Genomic DNA, 23,234 nt, shown 5'->3' on the forward strand with positions numbered 1-23,234 from the left:
TCACGTCCCACAGAAACCGCTGCGCAAAAGTCGAGAAACAGATACAGAAAGTGACTGGCCTAAGGCTTGTCACTTGAATGTGAGTGGCTGAATGAGTGGCGGATGGTTGGAAATGAAATCCAAATCCCCTGACCTCTAATTTCAGAGGGTGCAGTGCCTCCCCAATGCCCGATTTTAGAGTTAAACGTCTCAGCAAGAGCTTTACTGCACTGAAGTCACCCTGAAAAGACATCAGCTTCCATCCGCACAGTCATTGCCCCCGGCTCTCTAATGAGAGTTTGCCCAGTTAAAGTTGCAACATTGGGTTTAACGTGAGAGATCTTGACTTTCAGCCTGTAACTTTTGAAAAGGGTCCATGTACTTAGGGGTTCCTGCTACAAAGTAAGAGTCAAGGACCCTCTTCCGCAAAGAGGAGCTGGCCTTAGTGGGAAATGGAGAACGAGCTCCTATAATCACCGCTCTGTCACCAATCATTAAGAAAACTTTCTAAGAACATACATGTACTGTGTCTCCAGGAGGGCTGGGATTTGTGCAAGCTTCTGAGTAACATGCTACCACAGGAAGGTGGAGGTCCTGCTCAGCCCTAGAGACAGACACACACATACAAACACACACACAGAAACTTTAGACACACAACTGGTAGTGTCGAGCCAAAGGCTTAGTAGTACGAGGAGGGCACTGAACCCATCCGTGCTCCAAAGAAGGAGAGGCCTTTCCCTGATCCACACGTGCATTCTCCCTCCTTCTCCCCCAAACCTGCCTCCTCCTCAAGCCCACGCATTATTACATAGAATACAATTAGGCAGCGCTCTCAGGTTACAGAATTGTCAACGATGCTCTCGTTAAAACACCAGCACCGTCAGACAGACAGCATGCTAGCCTGTGAAATGCGACCAGTTCTTTCAGACACGGCTCATGATGAATGTAGCCACACAAGGAGGACTGCAGCTATGCTGCGCCCCGAGCCGAACTGGGAGAATGGCTACCTACCAAAGTGCTGCACACTCTCATTTCACCCTCAGAGGCAGAAAAGAGGACGGCAAAGGACTCATGGGTCTCCCATGCTCTCCGCAAAGGACTCCCATTCCTCCTGCGGACCAAAGGTAGCAACAAAAGCACCTTTTTATTTGTAGAGCACACAACTTTTGGAAAATACACAGCTAAAACTGTCCCCGCTTTAAGTGCTTTACAGCACTTAAAGCGGGGACAGTTTTAGCTGTGTAATTTGAAAAACTTGCCTCTAAGTGCATAGATGCTGAAGTTCGAATGGGGGAACTGTGTCCACTTGCGTTGAGCATTCTTTCAGTGAGAAAGGATTTGGTTACATTTTGACTCTTTAGCACTGATTCTCATTCTTGTCAATCAACTGTGAAATTTCTGTGTTAATTTCTAGCAGAGGTAATAGAGTTAGTCCAAAATCGTAGGTGTATATAAGTCCAGGTTGACAAGTATGCCCAAAATCCCAGGCACTGAGCTGAAAAGGGGATCACTTCCCAGTGGGCCTCACGTCCCACAGAAACCGCTGCGCAAAAGTCGAGAAACAGATACAGAAAGTGACTGGCCTAAGGCTTGTCACTTGAATGTGAGTGGCTGAATGAGTGGCGGATGGTTGGAAATGAAATCCAAATCCCCTGACCTCTAATTTCAGAGGGTGCAGTGCCTCCCCAATGCCCGATTTTAGAGTTAAACGTCTCAGCAAGAGCTTTACTGCACTGAAGTCACCCTGAAAAGACATCAGCTTCCATCCGCACAGTCATTGCCCCCGGGTCTCTAATGAGAGTTTGCCCAGTTAAAGTTGCAACATTGGGTTTAACGTGAGAGATCTTGACTTTCAGCCTGTAACTTTTGAAAAGGGTCCATGTACTTAGGGGTTCCTGCTACAAAGTAAGAGTCAAGGACCCTCTTCCGCAAAGAGGAGCTGGCCTTAGTGGGAAATGGAGAACGAGCTCCTTTAAATCACCGCTCTGTCACCAATCATTAAGAAAACTTTCTAAGAACATACATGTACTGTGTCTCCAGGAGGGCTGGGATTTGTGCAAGCTTCTGAGTAACATGCTACCACAGGAAGGTGGAGGTCCTGCTCAGCCCTAGAGACAGACACACACATACAAACACACACACAGAAACTTTAGACACACAACTGGTAGTGTCGAGCCAAAGGCTTAGTAGTACGAGGAGGGCACTGAACCCATCCGTGCTCCAAAGAAGGAGAGGCCTTTCCCTGATCCACACGTGCATTCTCCCTCCTTCTCCCCCAAACCTGCCTCCTCCTCAAGCCCACGCATTATTACATAGAATACAATTAGGCAGCGCTCTCAGGTTACAGAATTGTCAACGATGCTCTCGTTAAAACACCAGCACCGTCAGACAGACAGCATGCTAGCCTGTGAAATGCGACCAGTTCTTTCAGACACGGCTCATGATGAATGTAGCCACACAAGGAGGACTGCAGCTATGCTGCGCCCCGAGCCGAACTGGGAGAATGGCTACCTACCAAAGTGCTGCACACTCTCATTTCACCCTCAGAGGCAGAAAAGAGGACGGCAAAGGACTCATGGGTCTCCCATGCTCTCCGCAAAGGACTCCCATTCCTCCTGCGGACCAAAGGTAGCAACAAAAGCACCTTTTTATTTGTAGAGCACACAACTTTTGGAAAATACACAGCTAAAACTGTCCCCGCTTTAAGTGCTTTACAGCACTTAAAGCGGGGACAGTTTTAGCTGTGTAATTTGAAAAACTTGCCTCTAAGTGCATAGATGCTGAAGTTCGAATGGGGGAACTGTGTCCACTTGCGTTGAGCATTCTTTCAGTGAGAAAGGATTTGGTTACATTTTGACTCTTTAGCACTGATTCTCATTCTTGTCAATCAACTGTGAAATTTCTGTGTTAATTTCTAGCAGAGGTAATAGAGTTAGTCCAAAATCGTAGGTGTATATAAGTCCAGGTTGACAAGTATGCCCAAAATCCCAGGCACTGAGCTGAAAAGGGGATCACTTCCCAGTGGGCCTCACGTCCCACAGAAACCGCTGCGCAAAAGTCGAGAAACAGATACAGAAAGTGACTGGCCTAAGGCTTGTCACTTGAATGTGAGTGGCTGAATGAGTGGCGGATGGTTGGAAATGAAATCCAAATCCCCTGACCTCTAATTTCAGAGGGTGCAGTGCCTCCCCAATGCCCGATTTTAGAGTTAAACGTCTCAGCAAGAGCTTTACTGCACTGAAGTCACCCTGGAAAGACATCAGCTTCCATCCGCACAGTCATTGCCCCCGGGTCTCTAATGAGAGTTTGCCCAGTTAAAGTTGCAACATTGGGTTTAACGTGAGAGATCTTGACTTTCAGCCTGTAACTTTTGAAAAGGGTCCATGTACTTAGGGGTTCCTGCTACAAAGTAAGAGTCAAGGACCCTCTTCCGCAAAGAGGAGCTGGCCTTAGTGGGAAATGGAGAACGAGCTCCTTTAAACCACCGCTCTGTCACCAATCATTAAGAAAACTTTCTAAGAACATACATGTACTGTGTCTCCAGGAGGGCTGGGATTTGTGCAAGCTTCTGAGTAACATGCTACCACAGGAAGGTGGAGGTCCTGCTCAGCCCTAGAGACAGACACACACATACAAACACACACACAGAAACTTTAGACACACAACTGGTAGTGTCGAGCCAAAGGCTTAGTAGTACGAGGAGGGCACTGAACCCATCCGTGCTCCAAAGAAGGAGAGGCCTTTCCCTGATCCACACGTGCATTCTCCCTCCTTCTCCCCCAAACCTGCCTCCTCCTCAAGCCCACGCATTATTACATAGAATACAATTAGGCAGCGCTCTCAGGTTACAGAATTGTCAACGATGCTCTCGTTAAAACACCAGCACCGTCAGACAGACAGCATGCTAGCCTGTGAAATGCGACCAGTTCTTTCAGACACGGCTCATGATGAATGTAGCCACACAAGGAGGACTGCAGCTATGCTGCGCCCCGAGCCGAACTGGGAGAATGGCTACCTACCAAAGTGCTGCACACTCTCATTTCACCCTCAGAGGCAGAAAAGAGGACGGCAAAGGACTCATGGGTCTCCCATGCTCTCCGCAAAGGACTCCCATTCCTCCTGCGGACCAAAGGTAGCAACAAAAGCACCTTTTTATTTGTAGAGCACACAACTTTTGGAAAATACACAGCTAAAACTGTCCCCGCTTTAAGTGCTTTACAGCACTTAAAGCGGGGACAGTTTTAGCTGTGTAATTTGAAAAACTTGCCTCTAAGTGCATAGATGCTGAAGTTCGAATGGGGGAACTGTGTCCACTTGCGTTGAGCATTCTTTCAGTGAGAAAGGATTTGGTTACATTTTGACTCTTTAGCACTGATTCTCATTCTTGTCAATCAACTGTGAAATTTCTGTGTTAATTTCTAGCAGAGGTAATAGAGTTAGTCCAAAATCGTAGGTGTATATAAGTCCAGGTTGACAAGTATGCCCAAAATCCCAGGCACTGAGCTGAAAAGGGGATCACTTCCCAGTGGGCCTCACGTCCCACAGAAACCGCTGCGCAAAAGTCGAGAAACAGATACAGAAAGTGACTGGCCTAAGGCTTGTCACTTGAATGTGAGTGGCTGAATGAGTGGCGGATGGTTGGAAATGAAATCCAAATCCCCTGACCTCTAATTTCAGAGGGTGCAGTGCCTCCCCAATGCCCGATTTTAGAGTTAAACGTCTCAGCAAGAGCTTTACTGCACTGAAGTCACCCTGAAAAGACATCAGCTTCCATCCGCACAGTCATTGCCCCCGGGTCTCTAATGAGAGTTTGCCCAGTTAAAGTTGCAACATTGGGTTTAACGTGAGAGATCTTGACTTTCAGCCTGTAACTTTTGAAAAGGGTCCATGTACTTAGGGGTTCCTGCTACAAAGTAAGAGTCAAGGACCCTCTTCCGCAAAGAGGAGCTGGCCTTAGTGGGAAATGGAGAACGAGCTCCTTTAAATCACCGCTCTGTCACCAATCATTAAGAAAACTTTCTAAGAACATACATGTACTGTGTCTCCAGGAGGGCTGGGATTTGTGCAAGCTTCTGAGTAACATGCTACCACAGGAAGGTGGAGGTCCTGCTCAGCCCTAGAGACAGACACACACATACAAACACACACACAGAAACTTTAGACACACAACTGGTAGTGTCGAGCCAAAGGCTTAGTAGTACGAGGAGGGCACTGAACCCATCCGTGCTCCAAAGAAGGAGAGGCCTTTCCCTGATCCACACGTGCATTCTCCCTCCTTCTCCCCCAAACCTGCCTCCTCCTCAAGCCCACGCATTATTACATAGAATACAATTAGGCAGCGCTCTCAGGTTACAGAATTGTCAACGATGCTCTCGTTAAAACACCAGCACCGTCAGACAGACAGCATGCTAGCCTGTGAAATGCGACCAGTTCTTTCAGACACGGCTCATGATGAATGTAGCCACACAAGGAGGACTGCAGCTATGCTGCGCCCCGAGCCGAACTGGGAGAATGCCTACCTACCAAAGTGCTGCACACTCTCATTTCACCCTCAGAGGCAGAAAAGAGGACGGCAAAGGACTCATGGGTCTCCCATGCTCTCCGCAAAGGACTCCCATTCCTCCTGCGGACCAAAGGTAGCAACAAAAGCAGCTTTTTATTTGTAGAGCACACAACTTTTGGAAAATACACAGCTAAAACTGTCCCCGCTTTAAGCGCTTTACAGCACTTAAAGCGGGGACAGTTTTAGCTGTGTAATTTGAAAAACTTGCCTCTAAGTGCATAGATGCTGAAGTTCGAATGGGGGAACTGTGTCCACTTGCGTTGAGCATTCTTTCAGTGAGAAAGGATTTGGTTACATTTTGACTCTTTAGCACTGATTCTCATTCTTGTCAATCAACTGTGAAATTTCTGTGTTAATTTCTAGCAGAGGTAATAGAGTTAGTCCAAAATCGTAGGTGTATATAAGTCCAGGTTGACAAGTATGCCCAAAATCCCAGGCACTGAGCTGAAAAGGGGATCACTTCCCAGTGGGCCTCACGTCCCACAGAAACCGCTGCGCAAAAGTCGAGAAACAGATACAGAAAGTGACTGGCCTAAGGCTTGTCACTTGAATGTGAGTGGCTGAATGAGTGGCGGATGGTTGGAAATGAAATCCAAATCCCCTGACCTCTAATTTCAGAGGGTGCAGTGCCTCCCCAATGCCCGATTTTAGAGTTAAACGTCTCAGCAAGAGCTTTACTGCACTGAAGTCACCCTGAAAAGACATCAGCTTCCATCCGCACAGTCATTGCCCCCGGGTCTCTAATGAGAGTTTGCCCAGTTAAAGTTGCAACATTGGGTTTAACGTGAGAGATCTTGACTTTCAGCCTGTAACTTTTGAAAAGGGTCCATGTACTTAGGGGTTCCTGCTACAAAGTAAGAGTCAAGGACCCTCTTCCGCAAAGAGGAGCTGGCCTTAGTGGGAAATGGAGAACGAGCTCCTTTAAATCACCGCTCTGTCACCAATCATTAAGAAAACTTTCTAAGAACATACATGTACTGTGTCTCCAGGAGGGCTGGGATTTGTGCAAGCTTCTGAGTAACATGCTACCACAGGAAGGTGGAGGTCCTGCTCAGCCCTAGAGACAGACACACACATACAAACACACACACAGAAACTTTAGACACACAACTGGTAGTGTCGAGCCAAAGGCTTAGTAGTATGAGGAGGGCACTGAACCCATCCGTGCTCCAAAGAAGGAGAGGCCTTTCCCTGATCCACACGTGCATTCTCCCTCCTTCTCCCCCAAACCTGCCTCCTCCTCAAGCCCACGCATTATTACATAGAATACAATTAGGCAGCGCTCTCAGGTTACAGAATTGTCAACGATGCTCTCGTTAAAACACCAGCACCGTCAGACAGACAGCATGCTAGCCTGTGAAATGCGATCAGTTCTTTCAGACACGGCTCATGATGAATGTAGCCACACAAGGAGGACTGCAGCTATGCTGCGCCCCGAGCCGAACTGGGAGAATGGCTACCTACCAAAGTGCTGCACACTCTCATTTCACCCTCAGAGGCAGAAAAGAGGACGGCAAAGGACTCATGGGTCTCCCATGCTCTCCGCAAAGGACTCCCATTCCTCCTGCGGACCAAAGGTAGCAACAAAAGCACCTTTTTATTTGTAGAGCACACAACTTTTGGAAAATACACAGCTAAAACTGTCCCCGCTTTAAGTGCTTTACAGCACTTAAAGCGGGGACAGTTTTAGCTGTGTAATTTGAAAAACTTGCCTCTAAGTGCATAGATGCTGAAGTTCGAATGGGGGAACTGTGTCCACTTGCGTTGAGCATTCTTTCAGTGAGAAAGGATTTGGTTACATTTTGACTCTTTAGCACTGATTCTCATTCTTGTCAATCAACTGTGAAATTTCTGTGTTAATTTCTAGCAGAGGTAATAGAGTTAGTCCAAAATCGTAGGTGTATATAAGTCCAGGTTGACAAGTATGCCCAAAATCCCAGGCACTGAGCTGAAAAGGGGATCACTTCCCAGTGGGCCTCACGTCCCACAGAAACCGCTGCGCAAAAGTCGAGAAACAGATACAGAAAGTGACTGGCCTAAGGCTTGTCACTTGAATGTGAGTGGCTGAATGAGTGGCGGATGGTTGGAAATGAAATCCAAATCCCCTGACCTCTAATTTCAGAGGGTGCAGTGCCTCCCCAATGCCCGATTTTAGAGTTAAACGTCTCAGCAAGAGCTTTACTGCACTGAAGTCACCCTGAAAAGACATCAGCTTCCATCCGCACAGTCATTGCCCCCGGGTCTCTAATGAGAGTTTGCCCAGTTAAAGTTGCAACATTGGGTTTAACGTGAGAGATCTTGACTTTCAGCCTGTAACTTTTGAAAAGGGTCCATGTACTTAGGGGTTCCTGCTACAAAGTAAGAGTCAAGGACCCTCTTCCGCAAAGAGGAGCTGGCCTTAGTGGGAAATGGAGAACGAGCTCCTATAATCACCGCTCTGTCACCAATCATTAAGAAAACTTTCTAAGAACATACATGTACTGTGTCTCCAGGAGGGCTGGGATTTGTGCAAGCTTCTGAGTAACATGCTACCACAGGAAGGTGGAGGTCCTGCTCAGCCCTAGAGACAGACACACACATACAAACACACACACAGAAACTTTAGACACACAACTGGTAGTGTCGAGCCAAAGGCTTAGTAGTACGAGGAGGGCACTGAACCCATCCGTGCTCCAAAGAAGGAGAGGCCTTTCCCTGATCCACACGTGCATTCTCCCTCCTTCTCCCCCAAACCTGCCTCCTCCTCAAGCCCACGCATTATTACATAGAATACAATTAGGCAGCGCTCTCAGGTTACAGAATTGTCAACGATGCTCTCGTTAAAACACCAGCACCGTCAGACAGACAGCATGCTAGCCTGTGAAATGCGACCAGTTCTTTCAGACACGGCTCATGATGAATGTAGCCACACAAGGAGGACTGCAGCTATGCTGCGCCCCGAGCCGAACTGGGAGAATGGCTACCTACCAAAGTGCTGCACACTCTCATTTCACCCTCAGAGGCAGAAAAGAGGACGGCAAAGGACTCATGGGTCTCCCATGCTCTCCGCAAAGGACTCCCATTCCTCCTGCGGACCAAAGGTAGCAACAAAAGCAGCTTTTTATTTGTAGAGCACACAACTTTTGGAAAATACACAGCTAAAACTGTCCCCGCTTTAAGTGCTTTACAGCACTTAAAGCGGGGACAGTTTTAGCTGTGTAATTTGAAAAACTTGCCTCTAAGTGCATAGATGCTGAAGTTCGAATGGGGGAACTGTGTCCACTTGCGTTGAGCATTCTTTCAGTGAGAAAGGATTTGGTTACATTTTGACTCTTTAGCACTGATTCTCATTCTTGTCAATCAACTGTGAAATTTCTGTGTTAATTTCTAGCAGAGGTAATAGAGTTAGTCCAAAATCGTAGGTGTATATAAGTCCAGGTTGACAAGTATGCCCAAAATCCCAGGCACTGAGCTGAAAAGGGGATCACTTCCCAGTGGGCCTCACGTCCCACAGAAACCGCTGCGCAAAAGTCGAGAAACAGATACAGAAAGTGACTGGCCTAAGGCTTGTCACTTGAATGTGAGTGGCTGAATGAGTGGCGGATGGTTGGAAATGAAATCCAAATCCCCTGACCTCTAATTTCAGAGGGTGCAGTGCCTCCCCAATGCCCGATTTTAGAGTTAAACGTCTCAGCAAGAGCTTTACTGCACTGAAGTCACCCTGAAAAGACATCAGCTTCCATCCGCACAGTCATTGCCCCCGGGTCTCTAATGAGAGTTTGCCCAGTTAAAGTTGCAACATTGGGTTTAACGTGAGAGATCTTGACTTTCAGCCTGTAACTTTTGAAAAGGGTCCATGTACTTAGGGGTTCCTGCTACAAAGTAAGAGTCAAGGACCCTCTTCCGCAAAGAGGAGCTGGCCTTAGTGGGAAATGGAGAACGAGCTCCTTTAAATCACCGCTCTGTCACCAATCATTAAGAAAACTTTCTAAGAACATACATGTACTGTGTCTCCAGGAGGGCTGGGATTTGTGCAAGCTTCTGAGTAACATGCTACCACAGGAAGGTGGAGGTCCTGCTCAGCCCTAGAGACAGACACACACATACAAACACACACACAGAAACTTTAGACACACAACTGGTAGTGTCGAGCCAAAGGCTTAGTAGTACGAGGAGGGCACTGAACCCATCCGTGCTCCAAAGAAGGAGAGGCCTTTCCCTGATCCACACGTGCATTCTCCCTCCTTCTCCCCCAAACCTGCCTCCTCCTCAAGCCCACGCATTATTACATAGAATACAATTAGGCAGCGCTCTCAGGTTACAGAATTGTCAACGATGCTCTCGTTAAAACACCAGCACCGTCAGACAGACAGCATGCTAGCCTGTGAAATGCGATCAGTTCTTTCAGACACGGCTCATGATGAATGTAGCCACACAAGGAGGACTGCAGCTATGCTGCGCCCCGAGCCGAACTGGGAGAATGGCTACCTACCAAAGTGCTGCACACTCTCATTTCACCCTCAGAGGCAGAAAAGAGGACGGCAAAGGACTCATGGGTCTCCCATGCTCTCCGCAAAGGACTCCCATTCCTCCTGCGGACCAAAGGTAGCAACAAAAGCAGCTTTTTATTTGTAGAGCACACAACTTTTGGAAAATACACAGCTAAAACTGTCCCCGCTTTAAGTGCTTTACAGCACTTAAAGCGGGGACAGTTTTAGCTGTGTAATTTGAAAAACTTGCCTCTAAGTGCATAGATGCTGAAGTTCGAATGGGGGAACTGTGTCCACTTGCGTTGAGCATTCTTTCAGTGAGAAAGGATTTGGTTACATTTTGACTCTTTAGCACTGATTCTCATTCTTGTCAATCAACTGTGAAATTTCTGTGTTAATTTCTAGCAGAGGTAATAGAGTTAGTCCAAAATCGTAGGTGTATATAAGTCCAGGTTGACAAGTATGCCCAAAATCCCAGGCACTGAGCTGAAAAGGGGATCACTTCCCAGTGGGCCTCACGTCCCACAGAAACCGCTGCGCAAAAGTCGAGAAACAGATACAGAAAGTGACTGGCCTAAGGCTTGTCACTTGAATGTGAGTGGCTGAATGAGTGGCGGATGGTTGGAAATGAAATCCAAATCCCCTGACCTCTAATTTCAGAGGGTGCAGTGCCTCCCCAATGCCCGATTTTAGAGTTAAACGTCTCAGCAAGAGCTTTACTGCACTCAAGTCACCCTGAAAAGACATCAGCTTCCATCCGCACAGTCATTGCACCCGGGTCTCTAATGAGAGTTTGCCCAGTTAAAGTTGCAACATTGGGTTTAACGTGAGAGATCTTGACTTTCAGCCTGTAACTTTTGAAAAGGGTCCATGTACTTAGGGGTTCCTGCTACAAAGTAAGAGTCAAGGACCCTCTTCCGCAAAGAGGAGCTGGCCTTAGTGGGAAATGGAGAACGAGCTCCTTTAAACCACCGCTCTGTCACCAATCATTAAGAAAACTTTCTAAGAACATACATGTACTGTGTCTCCAGGAGGGCTGGGATTTGTGCAAGCTTCTGAGTAACATGCTACCACAGGAAGGTGGAGGTCCTGCTCAGCCCTAGAGACAGACACACACATACAAACACACACACAGAAACTTTAGACACACAACTGGTAGTGTCGAGCCAAAGGCTTAGTAGTACGAGGAGGGCACTGAACCCATCCGTGCTCCAAAGAAGGAGAGGCCTTTCCCTGATCCACACGTGCATTCTCCCTCCTTCTCCCCCAAACCTGCCTCCTCCTCAAGCCCACGCATTATTACATAGAATACAATTAGGCAGCGCTCTCAGGTTACAGAATTGTCAACGATGCTCTCGTTAAAACACCAGCACCGTCAGACAGACAGCATGCTAGCCTGTGAAATGCGACCAGTTCTTTCAGACACGGCTCATGATGAATGTAGCCACACAAGGAGGACTGCAGCTATGCTGCGCCCCGAGCCGAACTGGGAGAATGGCTACCTACCAAAGTGCTGCACACTCTCATTTCACCCTCAGAGGCAGAAAAGAGGACGGCAAAGGACTCATGGGTCTCCCATGCTCTCCGCAAAGGACTCCCATTCCTCCTGCGGACCAAAGGTAGCAACAAAAGCAGCTTTTTATTTGTAGAGCACACAACTTTTGGAAAATACACAGCTAAAACTGTCCCCGCTTTAAGCGCTTTACAGCACTTAAAGGGGGACAGTTTTAGCTGTGTAATTTGAAAAACTTGCCTCTAAGTGCATAGATGCTGAAGTTCGAATGGGGGAACTGTGTCCACTTGCGTTGAGCATTCTTTCAGTGAGAAAGGATTTGGTTACATTTTGACTCTTTAGCACTGATTCTCATTCTTGTCAATCAACTGTGAAATTTCTGTGTTAATTTCTAGCAGAGGTAATAGAGTTAGTCCAAAATCGTAGGTGTATATAAGTCCAGGTTGACAAGTATGCCCAAAATCCCAGGCACTGAGCTGAAAAGGGGATCACTTCCCAGTGGGCCTCACGTCCCACAGAAACCGCTGCGCAAAAGTCGAGAAACAGATACAGAAAGTGACTGGCCTAAGGCTTGTCACTTGAATGTGAGTGGCTGAATGAGTGGCGGATGGTTGGAAATGAAATCCAAATCCCCTGACCTCTAATTTCAGAGGGTGCAGTGCCTCCCCAATGCCCGATTTTAGAGTTAAACGTCTCAGCAAGAGCTTTACTGCACTGAAGTCACCCTGAAAAGACATCAGCTTCCATCCGCACAGTCATTGCCCCCGGGTCTCTAATGAGAGTTTGCCCAGTTAAAGTTGCAACATTGGGTTTAACGTGAGAGATCTTGACTTTCAGCCTGTAACTTTTGAAAAGGGTCCATGTACTTAGGGGTTCCTGCTACAAAGTAAGAGTCAAGGACCCTCTTCCGCAAAGAGGAGCTGGCCTTAGTGGGAAATGGAGAACGAGCTCCTTTAAATCACCGCTCTGTCACCAATCATTAAGAAAACTTTCTAAGAACATACATGTACTGTGTCTCCAGGAGGGCTGGGATTTGTGCAAGCTTCTGAGTAACATGCTACCACAGGAAGGTGGAGGTCCTGCTCAGCCCTAGAGACAGACACACACATACAAACACACACACAGAAACTTTAGACACACAACTGGTAGTGTCGAGCCAAAGGCTTAGTAGTACGAGGAGGGCACTGAACCCATCCGTGCTCCAAAGAAGGAGAGGCCTTTCCCTGATCCACACGTGCATTCTCCCTCCTTCTCCCCCAAACCTGCCTCCTCCTCAAGCCCACGCATTATTACATAGAATACAATTAGGCAGCGCTCTCAGGTTACAGAATTGTCAACGATGCTCTCGTTAAAACACCAGCACCGTCAGACAGACAGCATGCTAGCCTGTGAAATGCGACCAGTTCTTTCAGACACGGCTCATGATGAATGTAGCCACACAAGGAGGACTGCAGCTATGCTGCGCCCCGAGCCGAACTGGGAGAATGCCTACCTACCAAAGTGCTGCACACTCTCATTTCACCCTCAGAGGCAGAAAAGAGGACGGCAAAGGACTCATGGGTCTCCCATGCTCTCCGCAAAGGACTCCCATTCCTCCTGCGGACCAAAGGTAGCAACAAAAGCAGCTTTTTATTTGTAGAGCACACAACTTTTGGAAAATACACAGCTAAAACTGTCCCCGCTTTAAGCGCTTTACAGCACTTAAAGCGGGGACAGTTTTAGCTGTGTAATTTGAAAAACTTGCCTCTAAGTGCATAGATGCTGAAGTTCAAATGGGGGAACTGTGTCCACTTGCGTTGAGCATTCTTTCAGTGAGAAAGGATTTGGTTACATTTTGACTCTTTAGCACTGATTCTCATTCTTGTCAATCAACTGTGAAATTTCTGTGTTAATTTCTAGCAGAGGTAATAGAGTTAGTCCAAAATCGTAGGTGTATATAAGTCCAGGTTGACAAGTATGCCCAAAATCCCAGGCACTGAGCTGAAAAGGGGATCACTTCCCAGTGGGCCTCACGTCCCACAGAAACCGCTGCGCAAAAGTCGAGAAACAGATACAGAAAGTGACTGGCCTAAGGCTTGTCACTTGAATGTGAGTGGCTGAATGAGTGGCGGATGGTTGGAAATGAAATCCAAATCCCCTGACCTCTAATTTCAGAGGGTGCAGTGCCTCCCCAATGCCCGATTTTAGAGTTAAACGTCTCAGCAAGAGCTTTACTGCACTGAAGTCACCCTGAAAAGACATCAGCTTCCATCCGCACAGTCATTGCCCCCGGGTCTCTAATGAGAGTTTGCCCAGTTAAAGTTGCAACATTGGGTTTAACGTGAGAGATCTTGACTTTCAGCCTGTAACTTTTGAAAAGGGTCCATGTACTTAGGGGTTCCTGCTACAAAGTAAGAGTCAAGGACCCTCTTCCGCAAAGAGGAGCTGGCCTTAGTGGGAAATGGAGAACGAGCTCCTTTAAACCACCGCTCTGTCACCAATCATTAAGAAAACTTTCTAAGAACATACATGTACTGTGTCTCCAGGAGGGCTGGGATTTGTGCAAGCTTCTGAGTAACATGCTACCACAGGAAGGTGGAGGTCCTGCTCAGCCCTAGAGACAGACACACACATACAAACACACACACAGAAACTTTAGACACACAACTGGTAGTGTCGAGCCAAAGGCTTAGTAGTACGAGGAGGGCACTGAACCCATCCGTGCTCCAAAGAAGGAGAGGCCTTTCCCTGATCCACACGTGCATTCTCCCTCCTTCTCCCCCAAACCTGCCTCCTCCTCAAGCCCACGCATTATTACATAGAATACAATTAGGCAGCGCTCTCAGGTTACAGAATTGTCAACGATGCTCTCGTTAAAACACCAGCACCGTCAGACAGACAGCATGCTAGCCTGTGAAATGCGACCAGTTCTTTCAGACACGGCTCATGATGAATGTAGCCACACAAGGAGGACTGCAGCTATGCTGCACCCCGAGCCGAACTGGGAGAATGGCTACCTACCAAAGTGCTGCACACTCTCATTTCACCCTCAGAGGCAGAAAAGAGGACGGCAAAGGACTCATGGGTCTCCCATGCTCTCCGCAAAGGACTCCCATTCCTCCTGCGGACCAAAGGTAGCAACAAAAGCAGCTTTTTATTTGTAGAGCACACAACTTTTGGAAAATACACAGCTAAAACTGTCCCCGCTTTAAGTGCTGTAAAGCGCTTAAAGCGGGGACAGTTTTAGCTGTGTAATTTGAAAAACTTGCCTCTAAGTGCATAGATGCTGAAGTTCGAATGGGGGAACTGTGTCCACTTGCGTTGAGCATTCTTTCAGTGAGAAAGGATTTGGTTACATTTTGACTCTTTAGCACTGATTCTCATTCTTGTCAATCAACTGTGAAATTTCTGTGTTAATTTCTAGCAGAGGTAATAGAGTTAGTCCAAAATCGTAGGTGTATATAAGTCCAGGTTGACAAGTATGCCCAAAATCCCAGGCACTGAGCTGAAAAGGGGATCACTTCCCAGTGGGCCTCACGTCCCACAGAAACCGCTGCGCAAAAGTCGAGAAACAGATACAGAAAGTGACTGGCCTAAGGCTTGTCACTTGAATGTGAGTGGCTGAATGAGTGGCGGATGGTTGGAAATGAAATCCAAATCCCCTGACCTCTAATTTCAGAGGGTGCAGTGCCTCCCCAATGCCCGATTTTAGAGTTAAACGTCTCAGCAAGAGCTTTACTGCACTGAAGTCACCCTGAAAAGACATCAGCTTCCATCCGCACAGTCATTGCCCCCGGGTCTCTAATGAGAGTTTGCCCAGTTAAAGTTGCAACATTGGGTTTAACGTGAGAGATCTTGACTTTCAGCCTGTAACTTTTGAAAAGGGTCCATGTACTTAGGGGTTCCTGCTACAAAGTAAGAGTCAAGGACCCTCTTCCGCAAAGAGGAGCTGGCCTTAGTGGGAAATGGAGAACGAGCTCCTTTAAACCACCGCTCTGTCACCAATCATTAAGAAAACTTTCTAAGAACATACATGTACTGTGTCTCCAGGAGGGCTGGGATTTGTGCAAGCTTCTGAGTAACATGCTACCACAGGAAGGTGGAGGTCCTGCTCAGCCCTAGAGACAGACACACACATACAAACACACACACAGAAACTTTAGACACACAACTGGTAGTGTCGAGCCAAAGGCTTAGTAGTACGAGGAGGGCACTGAACCCATCCGTGCTCCAAAGAAGGAGAGGCCTTTCCCTGATCCACACGTGCATTCTCCCTCCTTCTCCCCCAAACCTGCCTCCTCCTCAAGCCCACGCATTATTACATAGAATACAATTAGGCAGCGCTCTCAGGTTACAGAATTGTCAACGATGCTCTCGTTAAAACACCAGCACCGTCAGACAGACAGCATGCTAGCCTGTGAAATGCGACCAGTTCTTTCAGACACGGCTCATGATGAATGTAGCCACACAAGGAGGACTGCAGCTCTGCTGCGCCCCGAGCCGAACTGGGAGAATGGCTACCTACCAAAGTGCTGCACACTCTCATTTCACCCTCAGAGGCAGAAAAGAGGACGGCAAAGGACTCATGGGTCTCCCATGCTCTCCGCAAAGGACTCCCATTCCTCCTGCGGACCAAAGGTAGCAACAAAAGCAGCTTTTTATTTGTAGAGCACACAACTTTTGGAAAATACACAGCTAAAACTGTCCCCGCTTTAAGCGCTTTACAGCACTTAAAGCGGGGACAGTTTTAGCTGTGTAATTTGAAAAACTTGCCTCTAAGTGCATAGATGCTGAAGTTCGAATGGGGGAACTGTGTCCACTTGCGTTGAGCATTCTTTCAGTGAGAAAGGATTTGGTTACATTTTGACTCTTTAGCACTGATTCTCATTCTTGTCAATCAACTGTGAAATTTCTGTGTTAATTTCTAGCAGAGGTAACAGAGTTAGTCCAAAATCGTAGGTATATATAAGTCCAGGTTGACAAGTATGCCCAAAATCCCAGGCACTGAGCTGAAAAGGGGATCACTTCCCAGTGGGCCTCACGTCCCACAGAAACCGCTGCGCAAAAGTCGAGAAACAGATACAGAAAGTGACTGGCCTAAGGCTTGTCACTTGAATGTGAGTGGCTGAATGAGTGGCGGATGGTTGGAAATGAAATCCAAATCCCCTGACCTCTAATTTCAGAGGGTGCAGTGCCTCCCCAATGCCCGATTTTAGAGTTAAACGTCTCAGCAAGAGCTTTACTGCACTGAAGTCACCCTGAAAAGACATCAGCTTCCATCCGCACAGTCATTGCCCCCGGGTCTCTAATGAGAGTTTGCCCAGTTAAAGTTGCAACATTGGGTTTAACGTGAGAGATCTTGACTTTCAGCCTGTAACTTTTGAAAAGGGTCCATGTACTTAGGGGTTCCTGCTACAAAGTAAGAGTCAAGGACCCTCTTCCGCAAAGAGGAGCTGGCCTTAGTGGGAAATGGAGAACGAGCTCCTATAATCACCGCTCTGTCACCAATCATTAAGAAAACTTTCTAAGAACATACATGTACTGTGTCTCCAGGAGGGCTGGGATTTGTGCAAGCTTCTGAGTAACATGCTACCACAGGAAGGTGGAGGTCCTGCTCAGCCCTAGAGACAGACACACACATACAAACACACACACAGAAACTTTAGACACACAACTGGTAGTGTCGAGCCAAAGGCTTAGTAGTACGAGGAGGGCACTGAACCCATCCGTGCTCCAAAGAAGGAGAGGCCTTTCCCTGATCCACACGTGCATTCTCCCTCCTTCTCCCCCAAACCTGCCTCCTCCTCAAGCCCACGCATTATTACATAGAATACAATTAGGCAGCGCTCTCAGGTTACAGAATTGTCAACGATGCTCTCGTTAAAACACCAGCACCGTCAGACAGACAGCATGCTAGCCTGTGAAATGCGACCAGTTCTTTCAGACACGGCTCATGATGAATGTAGCCACACAAGGAGGACTGCAGCTATGCTGCGCCCCGAGCCGAACTGGGAGAATGGCTACCTACCAAAGTGCTGCACACTCTCATTTCACCCTCAGAGGCAGAAAAGAGGACGGCAAAGGACTCATGGGTCTCCCATGCTCTCCGCAAAGGACTCCCATTCCTCCTGCGGACCAAAGGTAGCAACAAAAGCAGCTTTTTATTTGTAGAGCACACAACTTTTGGAAAATACACAGCTAAAACTGTCCCCGCTTTAAGCGCTTTACAGCACTTAAAGCGGGGACAGTTTTAGCTGTGTAATTTGAAAAACTTGCCTCTAAGTGCATAGATGCTGAAGTTCGAATGGGGGAACTGTGTCCACTTGCGTTGAGCATTCTTTCAGTGAGAAAGGATTTGGTTACATTTTGACTCTTTAGCACTGATTCTCATTCTTGTGAATCAACTGTGACATTTCTGTGTTAATTTCTAGCAGAGGTAATAGAGTTAGTCCAAAATCGTAGGTGTATATAAGTCCAGGTTGACAAGTATGCCCAAAATCCCAGGCACTGAGCTGAAAAGGGGATCACTTCCCAGTGGGCCTCACGTCCCACAGAAACCGCTGCGCAAAAGTCGAGAAACAGATACAGAAAGTGACTGGCCTAAGGCTTGTCACTTGAATGTGAGTGGCTGAATGAGTGGCGGATGGTTGGAAATGAAATCCAAATCACCTGACCTCTAATTTCAGAGGGTGCAGTGCCTCCCCAATGCCCGATTTTAGAGTTAAACGTCTCAGCAAGAGCTTTACTGCACTCAAGTCACCCTGAAAAGACATCAGCTTCCATCCGCACAGTCATTGCCCCCGGGTCTCTAATGAGAGTTTGCCCAGTTAAAGTTGCAACATTGGGTTTAACGTGAGAGATCTTGACTTTCAGCCTGTAACTTTTGAAGAGGGTCCATGTACTTAGGGGTTCCTGCTACAAAGTAAGAGTCAAGGACCCTCTTCCGCAAAGAGGAGCTGGCCTTAGTGGGAAATGGAGAACGAGCTCCTATAATCACCACTCTGTCACCAATCATTAAGAAAACTTTCTAAGAACATACATGTACTGTGTCTCCAGGAGGGCTGGGATTTGTGCAAGCTTCTGAGTAACATGCTACCACAGGAAGGTGGAGGTCCTGCTCAGCCCTAGAGACAGACACACACATACAAACACACACACAGAAACTTTAGACACACAACTGGTAGTGTCGAGCCAAAGGCTTAGTAGTACGAGGAGGGCACTGAACCCATCCGTGCTCCAAAGAAGGAGAGGCCTTTCCCTGATCCACACGTGCATTCTCCCTCCTTCTCCCCCAAACCTGCCTCCTCCTCAAGCCCACGCATTATTACATAGAATACAATTAGGCAGCGCTCTCAGGTTACAGAACTGTCAACGATGCTCTCGTTAAAACACCAGCACCGTCAGACAGACAGCATGCTAGCCTGTGAAATGCGACCAGTTCTTTCAGACACGGCTCATGATGAATGTAGCCACACAAGGAGGACTGCAGCTATGCTGCGCCCCGAGCCGAACTGGGAGAATGGCTACCTACCAAAGTGCTGCACACTCTCATTTCACCCTCAGAGGCAGAAAAGAGGACGGCAAAGGACTCATGGGTCTCCCATGCTCTCCGCAAAGGACTCCCATTCCTCCTGCGGACCAAAGGTAGCAACAAAAGCAGCTTTTTATTTGTAGAGCACACAACTTTTGGAAAATACACAGCTAAAACTATCCCCGCTTTAAGCGCTTTACAGCACTTAAAGCGGGGACAGTTTTAGCTGTGTAATTTGAAAAACTTGCCTCTAAGTGCATAGATGCTGAAGTTCGAATGGGGGAACTGTGTCCACTTGCGTTGAGCATTCTTTCAGTGAGAAAGGATTTGGTTACATTTTGACTCTTTAGCACTGATTCTCATTCTTGTCAATCAACTGTGAAATTTCTGTGTTAATTTCTAGCAGAGGTAATAGAGTTAGTCCAAAATCGTAGGTGTATATAAGTCCAGGTTGACAAGTATGCCCAAAATCCCAGGCACTGAGCTGAAAAGGGGATCACTTCCCAGTGGGCCTCACGTCCCACAGAAACCGCTGCGCAAAAGTCGAGAAACAGATACAGAAAGTGACTGGCCTAAGGCTTGTCACTTGAATGTGAGTGGCTGAATGAGTGGCGGATGGTTGGAAATGAAATCCAAATCCCCTGACCTCTAATTTCAGAGGGTGCAGTGCCTCCCCAATGCCCGATTTTAGAGTTAAACGTCTCAGCAAGAGCTTTACTGCACTGAAGTCACCCTGAAAAGACATCAGCTTCCATCCGCACAGTCATTGCCCCCGGGTCTCTAATGAGAGTTTGCCCAGTTAAAGTTGCAACATTGGGTTTAACGTGAGAGATCTTGACTTTCAGCCTGTAACTTTTGAAAAGGGTCCATGTACTTAGGGGTTCCTGCTACAAAGTAAGAGTCAAGGACCCTCTTCCGCAAAGAGGAGCTGGCCTTAGTGGGAAATGGAGAACGAGCTCCTATAATCACCACTCTGTCACCAATCATTAAGAAAACTTTCTAAGAACATACATGAACTGTGTCTCCAGGAGGGCTGGGATTTGTGCAAGCTTCTGAGTAACATGCTACCACAGGAAGGTGGAGGTCCTGCTCAGCCCTAGAGACAGACACACACATACAAACACACACACAGAAACTTTAGACACACAACTGGTAGTGTCGAGCCAAAGGCTTAGTAGTACGAGGAGGGCACTGAACCCATCCGTGCTCCAAAGAAGGAGAGGCCTTTCCCTGATCCACACGTGCATTCTCCCTCCTTCTCCCCCAAACCTGCCTCCTCCTCAAGCCCACGCATTATTACATAGAATACAATTAGGCAGCGCTCTCAGGTTACAGAATTGTCAACGATGCTCTCGTTAAAACACCAGCACCGTCAGACAGACAGCATGCTAGCCTGTGAAATGCGACCAGTTCTTTCAGACACGGCTCATGATGAATGTAGCCACACAAGGAGGACTGCAGCTCTGCTGCGCCCCGAGCCGAACTGGGAGAATGGCTACCTACCAAAGTGCTGCACACTCTCATTTCACCCTCAGAGGCAGAAAAGAGGACGGCAAAGGACTCATGGGTCTCCCATGCTCTCCGCAAAGGACTCCCATTCCTCCTGCGGACCAAAGGTAGCAACAAAAGCAGCTTTTTATTTGTAGAGCACACAACTTTTGGAAAATACACAGCTAAAACTGTCCCCGCTTTAAGTGCTTTACAGCACTTAAAGCGGGGACAGTTTTAGCTGTGTAATTTGAAAAACTTGCCTCTAAGTGCATAGATGCTGAAGTTCAAATGGGGGAACTGTGTCCACTTGCGTTGAGCATTCTTTCAGTGAGAAAGGATTTGGTTACATTTTGACTCTTTAGCACTGATTCTCATTCTTGTCAATCAACTGTGAAATTTCTGTGTTAATTTCTAGCAGAGGTAATAGAGTTAGTCCAAAATCGTAGGTGTATATAAGTCCAGGTTGACAAGTATGCCCAAAATCCCAGGCACTGAGCTGAAAAGGGGATCACTTCCCAGTGGGCCTCACGTCCCACAGAAACCGCTGCGCAAAAGTCGAGAAACAGATACAGAAAGTGACTGGCCTAAGGCTTGTCACTTGAATGTGAGTGGCTGAATGAGTGGCGGATGGTTGGAAATGAAATCCAAATCCCCTGACCTCTAATTTCAGAGGGTGCAGTGCCTCCCCAATGCCCGATTTTAGAGTTAAACGTCTCAGCAAGAGCTTTACTGCACTGAAGTCACCCTGAAAAGACATCAGCTTCCATCCGCACAGTCATTGCCCCCGGGTCTCTAATGAGAGTTTGCCCAGTTAAAGTTGCAACATTGGGTTTAACGTGAGAGATCTTGACTTTCAGCCTGTAACTTTTGAAAAGGGTCCATGTACTTAGGGGTTCCTGCTACAAAGTAAGAGTCAAGGACCCTCTTCCGCAAAGAGGAGCTGGCCTTAGTGGGAAATGGAGAACGAGCTCCTTTAAACCACCGCTCTGTCACCAATCATTAAGAAAACTTTCTAAGAACATACATGTACTGTGTCTCCAGGAGGGCTGGGATTTGTGCAAGCTTCTGAGTAACATGCTACCACAGGAAGGTGGAGGTCCTGCTCAGCCCTAGAGACAGACACACACATACAAACACACACACAGAAACTTTAGACACACAACTGGTAGTGTCGAGCCAAAGGCTTAGTAGTACGAGGAGGGCACTGAACCCATCCGTGCTCCAAAGAAGGAGAGGCCTTTCCCTGATCCACACGTGCATTCTCCCTCCTTCTCCCCCAAACCTGCCTCCTCCTCAAGCCCACGCATTATTACATAGAATACAATTAGGCAGCGCTCTCAGGTTACAGAATTGTCAACGATGCTCTCGTTAAAACACCAGCACCGTCAGACAGACAGCATGCTAGCCTGTGAAATGCGATCAGTTCTTTCAGACACGGCTCATGATGAATGTAGCCACACAAGGAGGACTGCAGCTATGCTGCACCCCGAGCCGAACTGGGAGAATGGCTACCTACCAAAGTGCTGCACACTCTCATTTCACCCTCAGAGGCAGAAAAGAGGACGGCAAAGGACTCATGGGTCTCCCATGCTCTCCGCAAAGGACTCCCATTCCTCCTGCGGACCAAAGGTAGCAACAAAAGCAGCTTTTTATTTGTAGAGCACACAACTTTTGGAAAATACACAGCTAAAACTGTCCCCGCTTTAAGTGCTTTACAGCACTTAAAGCGGGGACAGTTTTAGCTGTGTAATTTGAAAAACTTGCCTCTAAGTGCATAGATGCTGAAGTTCGAATGGGGGAACTGTGTCCACTTGCGTTGAGCATTCTTTCAGTGAGAAAGGATTTGGTTACATTTTGACTCTTTAGCACTGATTCTCATTCTTGTCAATCAACTGTGAAATTTCTGTGTTAATTTCTAGCAGAGGTAACAGAGTTAGTCCAAAATCGTAGGTGTATATAAGTCCAGGTTGACAAGTATGCCCAAAATCCCAGGCACTGAGCTGAAAAGGGGATCACTTCCCAGTGGGCCTCACGTCCCACAGAAACCGCTGCGCAAAAGTCGAGAAACAGATACAGAAAGTGACTGGCCTAAGGCTTGTCACTTGAATGTGAGTGGCTGAATGAGTGGCGGATGGTTGGAAATGAAATCCAAATCCCCTGACCTCTAATTTCAGAGGGTGCAGTGCCTCCCCAATGCCCGATTTTAGAGTTAAACGTCTCAGCAAGAGCTTTACTGCACTGAAGTCACCCTGAAAAGACATCAGCTTCCATCCGCACAGTCATTGCCCCCGGGTCTCTAATGAGAGTTTGCCCAGTTAAAGTTGCAACATTGGGTTTAACGTGAGAGATCTTGACTTTCAGCCTGTAACTTTTGAAAAGGGTCCATGTACTTAGGGGTTCCTGCTACAAAGTAAGAGTCAAGGACCCTCTTCCGCAAAGAGGAGCTGGCCTTAGTGGGAAATGGAGAACGAGCTCCTTTAAACCACCGCTCTGTCACCAATCATTAAGAAAACTTTCTAAGAACATACATGTACTGTGTCTCCAGGAAGGCTTGGATTTGTGCAAGCTTCTGAGTAACATGCTACCACAGGAAGGTGGAGGTCCTGCTCAGCCCTAGAGACAGACACACACATACAAACACACACACAGAAACTTTAGACACACAACTGGTAGTGTCGAGCCAAAGGCTTAGTAGTATGAGGAGGGCAC

Source organism: Aotus nancymaae, unplaced genomic scaffold, assembly GCF_030222135.1.
Source record: "Aotus nancymaae isolate 86718 unplaced genomic scaffold, 86718_ANA_hifiasm-v0.15.2.pri h1tg000028l, whole genome shotgun sequence".
NCBI classification, from domain to species: domain Eukaryota; kingdom Metazoa; phylum Chordata; class Mammalia; order Primates; family Aotidae; genus Aotus; species Aotus nancymaae.